At 36.2% G+C, this 12,506-nt stretch overlaps 1 protein-coding gene across 4 annotated transcripts in view; it reads left to right on the top strand.

Annotated features, from left to right (window-relative positions):
• LOC106088372 (protein alan shepard) overlaps positions 1 to 12,506 on the top strand; it is a 1,012,027-nt gene that overhangs the window by 36,698 nt on the left and 962,823 nt on the right. For 3 of the 4 annotated variants that reach the window (XM_059361228.1, XM_059361230.1, XM_059361229.1), the window contains exon 1: positions 5,688 to 6,822. The exons of the other annotated variant lie outside the window; for it this stretch is intronic. The gene's annotated coding sequence lies outside the window, so the exon portion shown is untranslated. Of the gene's footprint in view, positions 1 to 5,687; positions 6,823 to 12,506 lie in introns of those variants that run through there. 4 annotated transcript variants of the gene reach the window in all.

Below are 12,506 nucleotides of genomic sequence, written 5' to 3' on the forward strand. Positions count from 1 at the left end.
TATTTAAGAGTAGAGTACGAACTTGGTATACAAACTTCGCCCCAAGTGTACGAGGGGGGTCCCCCACCCCCAAGAGATCTCTTTCACCATTTTGGGCAATATGGGTACCAAAAGAAAGGTATTTAAAAGAAGAGTACAATTCTTATATATAACCAGTAAGGAAAGGCAAAAGTCGGGCGGTGCTGACTTTATAATACCCTACACCTATCCTATAGACACAAAAGGGAGGGCTACATCTAATTCTGAAACAAATTTGATGGACCTTGGCGGATGTATCCAGATAGATTATTCAAATTCCGGCATCAAATTTCGAGCAAAGCAAATATGTTCAAAATGTTATAGCTACGGTTGACAAATGACAACAAAATATCCAAAATCTGACGAACAAGTACATGGGAGCTATATCTAAATCTGAGCCGATATCGACCAAACTTTATGGATATTGTGGAATTCGTCGAGGAAAGCGTTGTACAAAATTTTGGGAAGATTGGTCAATAAATGCGCTTGCAGTGGGTCTAGGTGGGAAAATTGGGCGATATATATATATCTGAACAGATTTCTATGAAATTCGCCAGTAATATCGAGAGTCATAAGAAAATCCTTCCTGCCAAATTTTGAGAGAATCGGTTAACAAATGACAATTTTATTGCTGTATTACTGCAAATCGGACGAACATATATGTGGGAGCTATATCCAAATCTGAACCGATTTCTATGAATCTCACCAGTAATATTGAGAGTCATAAGAATATCTTTCCTGCCAAATTTCGAGAGAATCGGTTGAGAAATTACCATTTTATTGCTGTATTACTCCAAATCGGACGAAAATGTATATGGGAGCTATATCCAAATCTGAACCGATTTTTATCAAATTTACCAGTAGTATTGAGAGTCAGAAGGAAATCCTTCCCAACAAATTTCAAGAGAATCGGTCAACAAATGACCATTTTACTGCTGTATTACTGGAAATCGGACGAACATATATATGGGAGCTATATCGAAATCTGAACCGATATTTTGATTTGAAATTTTCCAGTAATATCGAGGGTCGTAAGAAAATTCTTCCTGCCAAATTTCGAGGGAATCGCTTAATAAATTACCATTTTATTGCATTATTACTGCAAATCGGACGAACATATAAAGGGTGATTTTTTTGAGGTTAGGATTTTCATGCATTAGTATTTGACATATCACGTGGGATTTCAGACATGGTGTCAAAGAGAAAGATGCTCAGTATGCTTTGACATTTCATCATGAATAGACTTACTAACGAGCAACGCTTGCAAATCATTGAATTTTATTACCAAAATCAGTGTTCGGTTCGAAATGTGTTCATTTACCGTAACGTTGCGTCCAACAGCATCTTTGAAAAAATACGGTCCAATGATTCCACCAGCGTACAAACCACACCAAACAGTGCATTTTTCGGGATGCATGGGCAGTTCTTGAACGGCTTCTGGTTGCTCTTCACTCCAAATGCGCCAATTTTGCTTATTTACGTAGCCATTCAACCAGAAATGAGCCTCATCGCTGAACAAAATTTGTCAAAATTTGAACACATTTCGAACCGAACACTGATTTTGGTAATAAAATTCAATGATTTGCAAGCGTTGCTCGTTAGTAAGTCTATTCATGATGAAATGTCAAAGCATACTGAGCATCTTTCTCTTTGACACCATGTCTGAAATCCCACGTGATCTGTCAAATACTAATGCATGAAAATCCTAACCTCAAAAAAATCACCCTTTATGTGGAAGCTATATCCAAATCTGAATCGATTTTTTCCAATTTCAATAGGCTTCGTCTCTAGGCCGAAAAATATGCTTGCACCAAATTTGAAGACGATCGAATGATAATTGCGATTCGTAGTTTTTACACAAATTAACATAAATCGAATCAGAAAGTGATTCTGAGTCGATCGGTATACTTATCAATGGGTCTATCTTTCTTCCTTTTGGTTGCTACAAACAAATGCACTAAGTTATAAAACCCTGTACCACAGTAGTGGTGTAGGGTAGTTTAAACTCAATGATAAGGAGCCTTTATTTATAGCCGGGTCCGAACGGCTTTTTGGGGATAATTAAATTACCATGCATGGCATTGTACCTTGCAAATGTCGCTAACATTGCGAGGGGATAGACACCTCTTTGTCCGATGTTCTCGCCTGGATTCGAACGCGTTCAGCGTCATAGGCTACAATGGAACGAATTCGATATCCGCATTCAAGACGAAATTTCCCCACCCTAAAAAGATATTAGAGAGTTAACGAGCGGAGCGGGCCCGGTTCGTCTAGTAATATATATAAATGTTTGATCGTCTCGACATTCTACGTCGATCTAGCTATGCCTGTCCGTCTGTCGAAATCGCGATAGCGGTCGAACGCGTATAGTCAGCCGCTAGAAGTTTTACACAGATATTTAATATTGATGTAGGTCGTTGGGAATTGCAAAAAGGCCATATCGGTTCAAATTTAAATATAGCTCCCATATAAACCGATCCCGCGGTTTGCCTTCTTGAGCCCTTACAAGGCGCAGTTTTTGAACTTTTTCATAGAAAAACGTTCATAATGAACTTTTTCATAGAAAAACGTTCATAATGAACTTTTTCATAGAAAAACGTTCATAATGAACTTTTTCATAGAAAAACGTTCATAATAAACTTTTTCATAGAAAAACGTTCATAATGAACTTTTTCATAGAAAAAAGTTCATCATGAACTTTTTCATAGAAAAAAGTTCATCATGAACTTATTCATAGTAAAAATTTCATCATGAACTTTTTCATAGAAAAAAATTTAATCATGAATTTTTTCATAGAAACAAGTTCATCATGAACTTTCTCATAGAAAAAAGTTCATCATGAAGTTTTTCATAGAAAAAAGTTCATCATGAACTTTTTCATAGAAAAAAGTTCATCATGAACTTTTTCATAGAAAAAAGTTCATCATGAACTTTTTCATAGAAAAAAGTTCATCATGAACTCTTTCATAGAAAAAAGTTCATCATGAACTTTTTCATAGAAAAAAGTTCATCATGAACTTTTTCATAGAAAAAAGTTCATCATGAACTTTTTCATAGAAAAAAGTTCATCATGAACTTTTTCATAGAAAAAAGTTCATCATGAACTTTTTCATAGAAAAAAGTTCATCATGAACCTTTTCATAGAAAAAAGTTCATAATGAACTTTTTCATAGAAAAAAATTCATAATGAAATTTTTCATAGAAAAAAGTTCATCATGAACTTTTACATAGAAAAAGTTCATTATGAACTTTTTCATAGAAAAAAGTTCATCATGAACTTTTTCATAGAAAAAAGTTCATCATGAACTTTTTCATAAAAAAAAGTTCATCATGAACTTTTTCATAGAAAAAAGTTCATCATGAACTTTTTCATAGAAAAAAGTTCATCATGAACTTTTTCATAGAAAAAAGTTCATCATGAACTTTTTCATAGAAAAAAGTTCATCATGAACTTTTTCATAGAAAAAAGTTCATCATTAACTTTTTCATAGAAAAAAGTTCATCATGAACTTTTTCATAGAAAAAAGTTCATCATTAACTTTTTCATAGAAAAAAGTTCATCATGAACTTTTTCATAGAAAAAAGTTCATCATGAACTTTTTCATAGAAAAAAGTTCATCATGAACTTTTTCATAGAAAAAAGTTCATCATGAACTTTTTCATAGAAAAAAGTTCATCATGAACTTTTTCATAGAAAAAAGTTCATCATTAACTTTTTCATAGAAAAAAGTTCATCATGAACTTTTTCATAGAAAAAAGTTCATCATCAACTTTTTTATAGAAAGAAGTTTATCATTAACTTTTTCATAGAAAGAAGTTCATCATGAACTTTTTTTCATAAAAAAAGTTATTTTTTCATGGAAGAAGTTCATCATAAACCTTTTCATAGAAAAAAGTTCATAATGAACTTTTTCATAGAAAAAAATTCATAATGAAATTTTTCATAGAAAAAAGTTCATCATAAACTTTTTCATAGTAAAAAGTTCATCATGAAATTTTTTATAGAAAAAAGTTCATCATGAACGTTTTCATAGAAAAAAGTTCACCATGAACTTTTTCATAGAAAAAAGTTTCTCATGAAATTTTTCATAGAAAAAAAGTTCATCATGAACATTTTCGTAAAAAAAAGTTCATCATGAACTTTTTCATAGAAAAAAGTTCATCATGAACTTTTTCATAGAAAAAACTCATCATGAACTGTTTCATTGAAAAAAGTACATCATGAACTTTTTCATAGAAAAAAGTTCATTATGATCTTTTTCATAGAAAAAAAGTTCATCATGAACATTTTCGTAGAAAATGAACTTTTTCATAGAAAAAAATTCATCATGAACTTTCTCATAGAAAAAAGTTCATCATGAACTTTTTCATAGAAAAAGGTTCACCATGAAGTTTTTCATAGAAAGAGGCCGCAATTTTCATCCAAATTGGCTGAAATTTTGCATGTGGTGTTCTGTCAATAACGTGATATAGCGCATCTAATCCGATCTGCTGATTTGACTTCTTGAGCCCTTACCAGCCGCGATTTTTACTTTTTCATAGAAAAAAGTTCATCACGAACTTTTTCATAGAAAAAAGTTCATCACGAACTTTTTCATAGAAAAAAGTTCATCATGAACTTTTTCATAGAAAAAAGTTCACCATGAACTTTTTCATAGAAAAAAGTTCTTCATGAACTTTTTCATAGAAAAAAGTTCGTCATAAACTTTTTCAAAGAAAAAAGTTCGTCATGAAATTTTTCAAAGAAAAAAGTTCATCATGAACTTTTTCATAGAAAAAAGTTCATCATGAACTTTTTCATAGAAAAAAGTTCATCATGAACTTTTTCATAGAAAAAAGTTGGTCATGAACTTTTTCAAAAAAAAAGTTCGTCATGAAATTTTTCAAAGAAAAAAGTTCATCATGAACTTTTTCATAGAAAGACGCCGCAATTTTCATCCAATTTGGCTGAAATTTTGCATGTGGTGTTCTGTCAAGAACGTGATATAGCGCGCATATAAACCGATCTCCTGATTTGACTTCTTGAGCCCTTACCAGCCTCGATTTTTATCCCCTTTGGCTGACATTTTGCATAAATTGTTCTGCTGTGACTCTCAAGAACTGCACCAAGTACGGTCCAGTTCGGTCTATAACTGGATATAGCTCCCATATTTTAGCAGAATCAATGGTGGCGGGTTCCTTAGATTTGGCCCGGCCGCACTTAGCACGCGTTTACTTGTTACTGGTTTACCTTTTTGTTAGACTTAAAAAAATTCGGTCAAAATTTAAAGCTTTTATTGAATCCTTTATCTTAGCAATTTTTTCCTCTTTGTAGTAATTGTTTCTGCTTTTCGCATAAAAACAATTTAATTTTCTACACTTATTTAATGACGATTTAAATCCAATTTCATATTTTACCAAACTTTATTAATTTAACACCAACCATATGCCATTATCCTAACGACAAATCAAATAGCCATAAAATTTAAGCCTAATCAAAATATTGCAAATATAATAAAACAAGAAAATATCCTCGAATGAAGTGATAATCGCTTAAAGGCCATAAAAACAATTTTCGAATTGTGCAACTCAAAGAAGAAGACAAAAAAAAAACCAAGAAAAGAAAAACAAATAACCCCATATAAATTGTGTTAATAACAAGCAAAAATACAAGACAAGCTCCAATAGCAAGCCATTAAAATTGCGTCGATAAAAAGAAAATTATCGCCCGTATCAATAGAAACGGTCCCCATTCGCAGTAGCCTAAATAGTAGCAGCAAGAGTAATAGCTGCATCAACACCCTAGCCCCAAAGAAGAGCTACACAGCAAGGCCATTGATAAACCAAACGTCAATAACAGCGGCTAAGCGTATAGGCAAAAGGACATCAGCAACGGAAGCTGAAGCAGGAAGAGAAACAGCAGCCACACTCGAGGCAACAGTTGTGCCAACATTTGCTAAAACATCAGAAACTCTGACAGTGTCAACCTTTTCGAAAACAACCATAACCGCAACAGCGACATCATCGTCATCGCTATCGCTTTCGTTGTCGTCGTCACCAAACTCTTTGTCAACGACAATACCAGCACCAGCATCAGAACTGCCATCAACATCAGCCCCGGGAAAGGCAACAATAACGCCTGATTGCCCCTCATTATTGCTGGCTACAACACCCACAGCAGCAACAACAGCAGCCACCCAACACCATCTTCTCCAACCACCACTGGGGGCAACCGCAACTGTAACAACTGTTTCAAATATTGATAAAACAATTGAGACGACAACACCATCTTCGTCTTTGTCGTCTGGTGGCAAATCTGAATATTTAGAATTGGCCAAAGACGTCAACAGCAACGAACAAGAAGCAGCAACACCCAAACCCTCACTCACAACCACACCTCCACCAAACGTACCAGTGCCAGATATCAAACAGCAGGACGACAGTAGCAGCAGCAGCAATCCAAGTCAAAACAATTTGGAATCCTTAGGTTTAGACATTTCATTATCATCGACCACCTCTACTGTGTGTAACAGCATTAAGACGGCCTCTCCTACGCTTGCCTCAATACAGGCAGTAGCCACGCATCAGCACCAGCAGCAGCAGCAGCAGCAACTTCAACAACACCAACATCCACAGCAGCAACCCATATTCTATACTTGCACCGCAGCCTCGACATCCTTGCTGGCCCAGCCACCACCAACGAAAATTTTTAAAACGGATCATTTGTGTGTGAACGCCTACGGTTTGCCCCCGGTTGCTGCTGCCACCGCTGCTGCTGCTGCTACGGTTGGGCATCCTTGTGTCTACTGTGTGATTCCTGTTGTGGTAAGTCTTCTTTGAGCTCTTTGCAGAGAGGTTTACAAGAATTCAGTGTTGCCATAAGTCAACAACTTTGTGCCACAATTATATTCCAAAGATGCTGAATATGTTTTGAAAAAGTAGAGCCAGCGAATACACCTTAAAATATTGATCTAATATCATAGGTCCATTATGAACTTTATCGTAGAAGAAAGTTCATTGTGCACTTTTTCACAGAAAAAAGTTCATCATGAACTTTTTCATAGAAAAAAGTTCATCATAAACTTTTTCATAGAAAAAAGTTCATCATGAACTTTTTCATAGAAAAAAGTTCATCATGAACTTTTTCATAGAAAAAAGTTCATCATGAACTTTTTCATAGAAAAAAGTTCATCATGAACTTTTTCATAGAAAAAAGTTCATCATGAACTTTTTCATAGAACAAAGTTTATCATGAACTTTTTTAATAGAAAAAAGTTCATCATGAACTTTTTCATAGAAAAAAGTTCATCATGAACATTTTTATAGAAAAAAGTTCATCATGACCTTTTTATAGAAAAAAGTACATCATGAACTTTTTAATAGAAAAAAATTCATCATGAACTTTTTCATAGAAAAAAGTTCATCATGAACTTTTTCATAGAAAAATGTTCATCATGAACTTTTTCATAGAAAAAAGTTCATCATGAACTTTTTCATAGAAAAAAGTTCATCATGAACTTTTTCATAGAAAAAAGTTCATCATGAACTTTTTCATAGAAAAAAGTTTATAATAAACTTTAGCATAGAAAAAAGTTTGTAATAAACTTTTCATAGAAAGAAGTTAATCATAAACTTAAAAAAAAAAAGTTCATCATGAACTTTTTCATAGAAAAAAGTTCACCATGAACTTTTTCATAAAAATAGTTCATCATTATCTTTTTCATAGAAAAAAGTTCATCATGAACTTTTTCATAGAAAAAAGTTCATCATGAACTTTTTAATAGAAAAAAGTTCGTAATGAACTTTTTCATAGAAAAAAGTTCATCATGAACATTTTTATAGAAAAAAGTTCATCATGACCTTTTTATAGAAAAAAGTACATCATGAACTTTTTAATAGAAAAAAATTCATCATGAACTTTTTCATAGAAAAAAGTTCATCATGAACTTTTTCATAGAAAAAAGTTCATCATGAACTTTTTCATAGAAAAAAGTTCATCATGAACTTTTTCATAGAAAAAAGTTCATCATGAACTTTTTCATAGAAAAAAGTTTATAATAAACTTTAGCATAGAAAAAAGTTTGTAATAAACTTTTCATAGAAAGAAGTTAATCATAAACTTAAAAAAAAAAAGTTCATCATGAACTTTTTCATAGAAAAAAGTTCACCATGAACTTTTTCATAAAAATAGTTCATCATTATCTTTTTCATAGAAAAAAGTTCATCATGAACTTTTTCATAGAAAAAAGTTCATCATGAACTTTTTCATAAAAAAAAGTTCGTCATGAACTGAAACATGAAAGTTCATGATGAACTTTTTTCTATGAAAAAGTTCATGATGAACTTTTTTCTATGAAAAAGTTCATGATGAACTTTTTTCTATGAAAAAGTTCATGATGAACTTTTTTCTATGAAAAAGTTCATGATGAACTTTTTTCTATGAAAAAGTTCATGATGAACTTTTTTCTATGAAAAAGTTCATGATGAACTTTTTTCTATGAAAAAGTTCATGATGAACTTTTTTCTATGAAAAAGTTCATGATGAACTTTTTTCTATGAAAAAGTTCTTGATGAACTTTTTTCTATGAAAAATTTCATGATGAACTTTTTTCTATGAAAAAGTTCATGATGTACTTTTTTCTATGAAAAAGTTCATGATGAACTTTTTTATATGAAAAAGTTTATGATGAACTTTTCTCTATGAAAAAGTTCATGATGAACTTTTTTCTATGAAAAAGTTCATGATGATAGAAAAAAGTTCATCATGAACTTTTTCATAGATAAAAGTTCATCGTGAAGTTCATCATGAACATTTTTATAGATATTGGATATTAATCCGCCCCATGCCACAATGGACATTGTTGTGCGCTCTAAAAACTGTAAAGTAACCTCGAAGAAGAAAATTTAAGGTTAGGAATTCCGTGCTACTTACAGAATCCTTAATTGTTTTGCATACCGCTCCCCTCAGTTATTTCCTGTCCGGTAGCGATTTTGCATAAGTGTGCTCGTAGTCCTGTGTGTCCCGTTATGACACCAAAAGCTATACTGACCTCCTTCTTATTTTCCTTCAGTAATAGCCTTGTCCTCTTACGTTCCAGATCACTCCATAGGACTTTCACCATCCTAGCGACTGTTTCGTTTGGTCGCCCACGCCCTTATATCGGACTGCGTCGATCCGAAAAGCTTCGAGTTAACCAAGTTTATTGACTGCAGTTCTTTGGCCTTCGCCGCTAAATCGTCTGCCCTTTCATTTCCCTTACTCTGTAATGGCCTCCTTCTTACTTCCTTTCAGTAATAGCGTCCTCCTCTCACGATACGGATCACCACATAGGATTTTCACCATCCTACCGACTGTTTTGTTTGGTCGCCCACGCCCTTATATCGGAAGCGTCGTCCAGAAGGGCTTCGGGTTAACCAAGTTTATTGAGGGATTTCTATGGATGGATATATGCGGATGTTGTCTTCCTCAGAGAAGGCGTTAATCTCCTTCTTACACTACAAGACTGTTTGTGACCTTACCGTCCTGGGTGTTACTGCCCTTATGGCCATTTTACTGTGCTTAAAGATGTTGGCACTCTATGTCCTCGCATTTGTTCCACATCAGCTCACCTCATTCCGTGATCGCCCGGATCTCCGCCTGCAGGACCCTATTATGGTCAGCCAGTCTAAAACATATCTTAGTCCCTGGGTTCTCAATGTAGACCCCCAGAACCAGTCTGTCCTCGAGCTTACATCCATCCATGTAACATAATCTTCCAGATGGGAATACTAGGGTTCTGTCTGTCCAAGGCTGTGCCGCAGGTAGCAGTGCCTCGCACTCGACCTCAAGTGTCGTCTCAGGTATCCGATCGGAATACTCTTCCTTTCCTTACAGGTTTCTACCCTTCCTTCCAGGCTGCCTCACACTTAATCTGTATGTCACTGGGTCGAATGTCTAGAATAGTCTCCAATGCTTTGTGGGCTCGGTCCACATCTGAACCTGTTGTATGGTCCTTATGTTGAACCTTTTCTCCATAGCTGTCCACCAAAAGTACTGAGGCGTAAGTAAGTATTGGTCTTGTCACACTTCTGTAGAGCCAGTGGACTATTCTCGGGTTCAGGACCCATTTCGAGCCTACGGCCCGTCTAAATAGTGCCCAACATCTGTGAGCGTTTTTAGTAAGCTTCCGAATTTGACACTTTCCATTGAGTTTCCTATCCAAGATCACTCCTAAGTACTTGACCTTGTCGGATGTCGAAATCGTTTTATTGAGGAAACGTGCTGCGTTAAATTGGCCCACCTTTGCCTTCCGCGTGAACTGGTAGATTTCAGTCTTCTCTGGGTTAACATTGAGACTCCTGGGTCTAGCTCAGTCATATGCCATATGCAGGATCGATTCCTTTGGCATAGCTGGTTCGGATCCTTATCCCTTAGAAGTATTATAACATCGTCTGCGTAGCACCTCGTAGTCTGGAGGCCAACGTAGCGCAGAGGTTAGCATATCCGCCTAAGACGCTGAACGTTCGAATCCCGGCAAGACCATCAGAAAAATTTTTCAGCGGTAGTTTTTTCCCTCATAATGCTGGCATTTGTGAGGTGCTATGCCATGTAAAACTTCGCTCCAAACAGGTGTCGCACTGCTGCACGCCGTTCGGACTCGGCTATAAAAAGGAGGCCCCTTATCATTGAGCTCAAACTTGAATCGGACTGCACTCTATGTGATATGTGAGGAGTTTGCCCCTATTCCTCAGGGGAATGTTTGTGGGCAAAATTTGCAAATTTTTGCATAGCAGATGGGCTCGAATCCCTCCTCAGTCATCATCCGTGATAGATTATTAATGGTGTTTAATCATAGGTGGGGTCCCATGTCATATATGCCCCCCTGTGTGACTCAGAAGCGGCTGAACCGATTTTTTTGAAATTTTCACATGTGGTGCATAATGATAAGAATGATAAAAATTTTTTTTTATATCTGAAGGGGGGGCGGACCCTCCCCCTTACCTTAATTTTCAGAAACGACAGATCTCGGAGACTGGTGTTGCGATTTAAGCGAAATTTTGTGTGATCTCATATAGTACCCTAAAAATAAAAATTTGGTATCCAAATTTCGGATGGGGTACCCAGGGGGGCCGCCCCACCCTAAAACCTACCAAACATATATTTAGACCAATCACGACAATATGGGACTCAAATAAAAGCTATTTAGGATAAGAAAACGTATCTGATATCCAGTTGTCGGACCAAGTGTTAGGGGGACCACCTCAACCCCCAAAACACCCCTAAATCGGTCATATTTAACGACCATGACAATATGGGACTCAAATGAAAGGTATTTGCGAGTAGAATACGAATCTAATATCCAAATGTGGGACCAACATTCTGGGGGTCCACCCCTTTCCCAAAACACCCCCTAAAGAGGACTTATTTACTGACCATGTGCAGGGTAGTCTCCACCGACATATCCTTGACATAGGTATGCTGTTTGTATTTGAGCAGTTCGCTGGATGTGCTACTCTTTATGATGGTATCTACTAAACGTTCCATGGTTTTGAGAAGAGAGGACGTAAAGCTTATGGATCTGTAGGCCTTTGGTGTCGCATAACTAGCCTTGCCGGGCTTGGGTATACATTCCACCCTTGCCTCCTGCCAGACTTTCGGAATATATGCAAGTCCTAGGCACGCTGTGAAAAGTGTGGCCAGATGAGGCGCCAGATAGCCGGCCTCCCTTTGTAGTAACGCCGGAAATATTCCATCAGGTCCGGGTGACTTAAATGGTTTAGATTTAGATATGCAAATTGCAAATTTTGCCCATGAACATTCCACTAAGGAACAGGGGCAAACTTCTCACATATCAATGAGTGAAGTCCGATTTAATTTTAAGCTCAATGATAAGGGGGCCTCCTTTTTATAGCCGATTCCGAACGGCGTGCCGCAGTGCGACACCTCTTTAGAGAGAAGTTTTGCATGGCATAGTACCTCACAAATGTTGCCAGCATTGGGAGGGGAAAACCACCGCTGAAAATTTATTCTGATGGTCTGGCCAGGATTTGAACCCATGCGTTCAGCGTCATAGGCGGACATGCTAATCTATGCGCTAAGGTTCCTCCCATATGCCGTACTGCGGCAGTTTCGGGCCGCTTTATACAAAGTAGTCGTTGGCTTCAGTGGTGTAGGGTATCATCGGCTTTGCCAGGCATTTGCCTTTCCTTACTGGTTTACACAAATTTCGTGCAAATTCGTCCGATTATGGTAACTCTGACTACATAACATTCACCCCCCCTCCTATTCCCCTACTCAATTTGTGAAATAGTGGACCTAGCTTAGGTATTTCCTTTGTCCCTTTTGCGGTTTGTCTCTCTCTCCAAATTATTTCTGCGCTCCCTCCCCAAATCTCATCATCATCCACACATAGCCTTTGTTTTGATAATTTTATGTCAGTGCCAAGGCAGTCGAAAAATTATGAGTTAATGCTTTTAATGACGGGAAGTGGTTTGTATAATGCATGGCATAGTCAAAAGATCCGAGGAGT

The sequence above is a fragment of the Stomoxys calcitrans genome, chromosome 1 (assembly GCF_963082655.1).
Source record: "Stomoxys calcitrans chromosome 1, idStoCalc2.1, whole genome shotgun sequence".
Taxonomy (NCBI): domain Eukaryota; kingdom Metazoa; phylum Arthropoda; class Insecta; order Diptera; family Muscidae; genus Stomoxys; species Stomoxys calcitrans.